Here is a 6065-nt window from a genome sequence, read left to right on the forward strand (position 1 = left end):
TTGGTTAAACAGAAAACAACAAGGAAAACAAACACGTAAACAACAACGGCAAGGGAGGTGTCATGGAGTAGAGGGTGGAGTTATTAACGTTACCTCTGCTGAAAACACAATCAGTTAAACACACGGGGTATTGGAGTCATTAACATTACTCTGCTGAAAACACAATCAGTTAAACACACGGGGTATTGGAGTCATTAACATTACCTCTGCTGAAAACACAATCAGTTAAACACACGGGGTAATGGAGTCATTAACATTACCTCTGCTGAAAACACAATCAGTTAAACACACGGGGTAATGGAGTTATTAACGTTACCTCTGCTGAAAACACAATCAGTTAAACACAACGGGGTATGGAGTTATTAACATTACCTCTTGCTGAAAACACAATCAGTTAAACACACGGGGTAAGGAGTTATTAACATTACCTCTGCTGAAAACACACAAGGGGTAATGGAGTTATTAACATTACCTCTGCTGAAAACACAATCAGTTAAACACATGGGGTAATGGAGTTATTAACATTACCTCTGCTGAAAACACAATCCAGTTAACACACGGGGTAATGGATAATGTCACTGATGGATGGGGAAAACACACGACCGTGAGAACACAGAAGGAACTGTAACATATTAAAAGGCAGAACACACAGTTCCACACACAGAACACACAGTTCCACACACAGAACACACAGAACACAGAACACACAGTTCCACACCACAGAACACACACAGTTCCACACACAGAACACAGAACAACACCAGAGAACACACAGATCGACTGCAGCCTGTTATATGGCCGTGATGAAAAAGAGGAAGTAGACAAAGTGAAAAGGAGAACTGTGTCACCGCTCTGCTCTGTTATAGGTCAGTATGACGGCTCTACATGGAAATAGAATGTTATTCATGTCAATCTAGGTTTCAAGCCGGAGGAAGCTAACCCTCGCCGAACCCACAACGGTGAAGGCTTCAGGTGGTTCTTGCCTTTCAAAATAAATCGAGAACAAGCAGCATCTCCTGAACAAGTAATTCATCAGTCTCCTGTCAACCAGCTACTGTAACTGGTGAGACGTGACCTCCTGGTTGGTTACAAAATCAAAATCTCATCAGCCGCTGATTGTCACAGCAAATAACTGTCGGTCTCACGGTAATTGACCGTTAATTAACAAACACATTTAGCATCTCCTGGCTTCCACCAAAGGACACTGATGGAGACCTTTGGAACATCTACATTTTAAAAAGTCTAATAAATCCAATATAATATAGCCTACACCATCACAATAAATCCATGTATATAGTCTACACCCATCACCAATAAATCCATTAATATAGTCTACACCATCACAATAAATCCAATAATATAGTCTACACCATCACAATAAATCCATGTAATATAGTCTACACCATCACAATAAATCCATGTAATATAGTCTACACCATCACAATAAATCCATGTAATTAGTCTACACATCACAATAATATCCATGTAATATAGTCTACACCTTCACAGTAAATCCATGTAATATAGCCTCACACCTTCACAGTAAATCCATTAATTATTTTAAACAGGTCTAAAGAAACATTATATGAAGAAAATATGTAGTCTATTTCAGAAGAACAGAATAGCATACTCTGAGTTGTCCTTGTTAGGTCCTGATTTCGGCTATGGCATATGGCTGTGGGCGACACTAGTTTCATTTAGCAGACAAGATTTGTTTAGAATTCTGTGATGTTATTTTATATTATTATATATTATTTATAGTATGAAAAATACAATTGAACAAAGCCTGAATAAAATAGAAAGGATATTTTCTCCCAAAGATTTGAGGAAGTGCACATGCGGCTATTCTGTGTTGAGCGGTTAACAAAGAAACATGTCTCCTATATGCTTCATTTAGAGTTATTAATGTAACATTAGTTGTTCTACCTCTCTCTCCTTAGGTGAGGGAAGGGATCATGGAGCAGAGATTGGTGACTGAAGCAATATAGTTTTTTTTTTAGCCGGAGTGCCGTGTGTTTACCCCAGATAATAAAAACACAATCGGTTAAACACACAAGGTAATGGATAATAGCCATGGGGGAAAACACACACTGACTGACCCGGAGATAACCGTGACAAATMACAGACTACATTCCACAGAACACCAGACACTCTCTTTGTCCACAGTGATTCACTTCTGATTTGATGCAATCATGAAGAAAAAAAGAGGAAGTATAGAACAGAAAAAAGGAGACATGTGACAATGCTCTGCTCTGTTATAGGCCAGTAGACAGCTCTACAGGGAAACATCATGTTATTTYTGTCAATCAGGCTTCAAGCAGAAAGAAACTTAACTCTTGTCTCAACCACAACAGGTGTAGATGTGGTTCTTGCCTTTTTCAAACACAAAACAAGAAGGCTTTTGTTCCTGATCGACAAGTCACTCAGACATATTTTCTCTGTGTCTTTCAATGGCCACTGACTGSACTGTCTTTTCAGACTAGGCTATAACAGAATAGCATGAAGACTCCGCTTAGCCAATCAACCAAATCAACTGGAGAAACCCTGTCAGCGTCCCAAATATCTGCCCGCTGTATCTAATGAGACGTGACCTCTCCTAGTTGGTTACAGTCTAACCATGTTAATAATTACAGTAGCCTGCTAGCTGGCTCTGACACTTATCGGATGAGGCYCGGCTTGCAAACTATCACAGATTACAAAGGGAAACCCAGCCGTGAGCTGCCCAGTGACACGAGCCTACCAGYTGAGCTAAATGCKTTCTATGCTCGCTWCGAGGCAAGCAACACTGAACCATGCATGAGAGCKCCAGCTAGTCCGGACGACTGTGTGATCACGCTCTACGTAGCCAATGTGAGTAAGAACTTTAAACAGGTTAACGAGCCAGACGGATTACCAGGAAGTYTACTCCAAGCATGCGCTGACCTCTACTTGACCCTGTCTGTAATAACAACATGTTTAAAGCAGACCAACATAGTCCCTGTGCCCAAGAACGCCAAGGTAACCTGTCTAAATGATGACCACCCTGTAGCACTCACATCTGTAGCCATGAAATGTTTTGAAAGGCTGGTCATGACTCACATCAACATCATTCCAGACATCCCACTCCAATTCACCAACACAGTCGTGAAGAGGGCACAACAATGTCTCTTTCCCCCTCAGGAGACTGAAAAGATTTGTCATGGGCTTGCAGATCGTCAAAAAGTTKTACAGCTGCACCATTGAGAGCATCTTGACTAGATGTATCACCACTTGGTATGGACACTGCTTGGCATRGAACCGCAGACGCTACAGAGGGTAGTGCGTACGGCCCAGTACATCACTGGGGCCAAGCTCCCTGCACTCCAGGACCTCTATACCAGGCGGTGTCAGAGGAAGGCCTTAAAAATTGTCAAAAACTTCAGCCACTCCAGTCATAGACTGTTCTCTCTGCTACCGCACGGCAAGCGGTACCAATGCACCAAGTCTGGAACCAATAGGACCCTGAACAGCTTCTACCCCCCCTCCCATAAGACTGATGAATAGTTAACCAAATAACTACCCAGACTGTCTGCATTGACCCTTTTTGCACAAATGTATACATATTTTGCTAGTGTTCATTATATATTGGGGTTCATTATGGATCGCCATTAGTTCCTGCCAAAGGCGCACGGCTAGTCGCTCATGCGTCACGTGTGTATTCCCTAGATCATGTTAGTATACCGTAGTGCAATTCAGTTCCTTCTGAACAGGCAGCAGCCTACTCTATCCTCAGATCGCGGGTTTCAGTACTGCGGACTCCGCCAAATTAGTTCCTGCCAAGGCAGTTCAGCTTACGGGCACATAATGGGTCACTGGGTTTATCTAATTATGGATCCCCATTAGTTCCTGCCAAGGCAGCAGCTACTCTCCCCTCTGGGGAGTTAAATATAGTCGCAATGATCCCCATCGTTGTAACCTTCCTTGTCACTACAAGGCAGTAAGTCTACTCTTCATGGAGTTTATAGAGTATGTGGACATTCTCGTACTAAGTGAGACTGGTTACCTTTCCAAGGCAAGAAGGCTACTCTCATAGGAGTTTATTAACTGGGATCCCCATTAGTTCCTGCCAAGGCAGAAGCTACTTCCTGGGGTCCAGCAAAAATTAAGGCAGTATTACAACACACCTGGTGGTGCTTTCAGGCCCTACTCTAATCTGCACATATCTACAGTAACTAAATCCCATGTGTAAATAGTGTGTATGTTATCGTGTGTATGCATATGTAATAGTCTGTCGCTGTGTAGTATAGCCACACGCAATAACGCGTGGTACTTTTCCTGGTATTACCACGTTTTTTAATAATCAGATAATGTTTATTTACATTGCGGACTCCAGGGTACTGGGTCATGAGTTAAAACAGAATATATCATCTCGGGTCTCTCGTAATAGATATGCTCCAAAATTATCAAACCACTTCACTCTAGGGTGTGATTGTATGGTCCTATGTATATATACGTTATCAATTTGGGACGTCGCGCGCGTATGGTAGGTAGAGTAGCTGAATGGGTTTTTGTGTTGAGTGTGGTGTCCTAGGTAAGTCTATGGTTGCCTGAATGGTTCTCAATCAGAGACACGCTGTCATTCATTGTCTCTGATTGGGAGCCATATTTAAGGCAGCCATTACGGCAGTAGGCTTTTTGTGGGTCATTGTCTATGTTGTAAGTAGCCATTGTATGCACTTATTTGTTTGTATAGCTTTCACGGTCGTCGTTTGTTTTCCACGCTGTTGGGTGGCTTTATACATCTTTCTGAAATGTAAATGTTCAATTACCACATGTAATGGTAGACTTTCCCTATTCGGGTAAATATTACTACGCTAGGGCTCTTAGAGGTTTCCTCTGGCGGGCCATCATAGAGAACTGAGTCACCGATCGTCCTTGTATATAGCCAACGTAACTAACCGATATCATGGATTACTGCATTCAATAGCTTGTTATCCTGGCATGGCGTAATAGCAGGGAGTTGGTCATCTCCACAAGGGACTCGCGAGGGATGTATACTAAGACCACCCTTAAATTTGGTTTATTACATCATGCCTTCCAAGCCACCTGTGAGATAATGTACATTTGGCTGGTAGTACTAGGCGCGCCTATGTCGATTTTACCTCATTGAGTGATAGTCTAATCTCTTGAGTCATTACCAACGCAGTGCTTATCAAGCATGGCGGTACTCAGGGTGTACAGGATCCGGATAGGCAAAGATTGGGTATGTGGATGGCTATCCATCCTCACTCCTTAGGTCAAGACGTATAATTACCTTTGAGGGCTTTTACGTTTTCCAGAAGGTATCTAAATTGTCAAATAAATGTTCCACCCACAGAAGCTGGCCATCGTCCTCCCTGTTAATAGCTCACATGTTAAGGTCATTGGGAACCTCAGTACTGGGTACCCCATGGTATACAGCCAAGCTTATTACCTGGTATCTGTCTATAGTAGTGGAGGCCTCAATAGTTGCTGCACAAGTATGGGGTACCCCAAATCCAATGCCACGATTTAGGGAAGGCCAGAGGCCAGAGGACCAACGAGGACCAGCAGGTGCCAGAGGGCCCAGAAGGGCCAGAGGGCCAGAGGGCCAGAGGGTCAGAGGGCCAGAGGGCCAGAGGGCCAGAGGAGCCCAGAGGGCGCAGGAAGGTTGCAGAGGGCCAAGGGCCAGAGGGCAGAGGGCCAGAGTCCAGAGGTGCCAGAGGGCCCCGAGGGCCCTGAGATGCAGAGGGCCAGAGGGCCAGAGAGGGCCAGAGGGTCAGAGGTACCAGAGGGCCAGAGGGTCAGAGGGGTCAGAGGGTCAGAGGGGCCAGAGGGCCAGAGGGCGAGCTGCAGAGGGTCAGAGGGCCAGAGGGTCAGACGGGTCAGAGGGTCAGAGGGCCTGAGGTTGCAGAGGGCAGAGGGCCAGAGGGTCAGAGGGCCAGAGGGCCAGAGGGCCAGAGGGTCAAGAGGGTCAGAGGGCCAGAAGGGCCAGACGGGCCAGAGGCCTGAGATGCAGAGGCGTCAGAGGCCAGAGGCGTCAGAGGGTCAGAGGGCCAGACGCGGTCCATGTACGAGCCATAAGCCAA

The 6065-nt window shown here is 44.8% G+C and overlaps 1 protein-coding gene across 2 annotated transcripts in view; it reads right to left on the reverse strand.

Moving 5' to 3' along the window:
* Positions 1-6065, reverse strand: part of slc46a3 (solute carrier family 46 member 3) — a 39730-nt gene that overhangs the window by 21500 nt on the left and 12165 nt on the right. The gene's annotated exons all lie outside the window — the stretch shown is intronic.

This window comes from Salvelinus sp. IW2-2015, unplaced genomic scaffold (genome assembly GCF_002910315.2).
Source record: "Salvelinus sp. IW2-2015 unplaced genomic scaffold, ASM291031v2 Un_scaffold2416, whole genome shotgun sequence".
NCBI lineage: Eukaryota > Metazoa > Chordata > Actinopteri > Salmoniformes > Salmonidae > Salvelinus > Salvelinus sp. IW2-2015.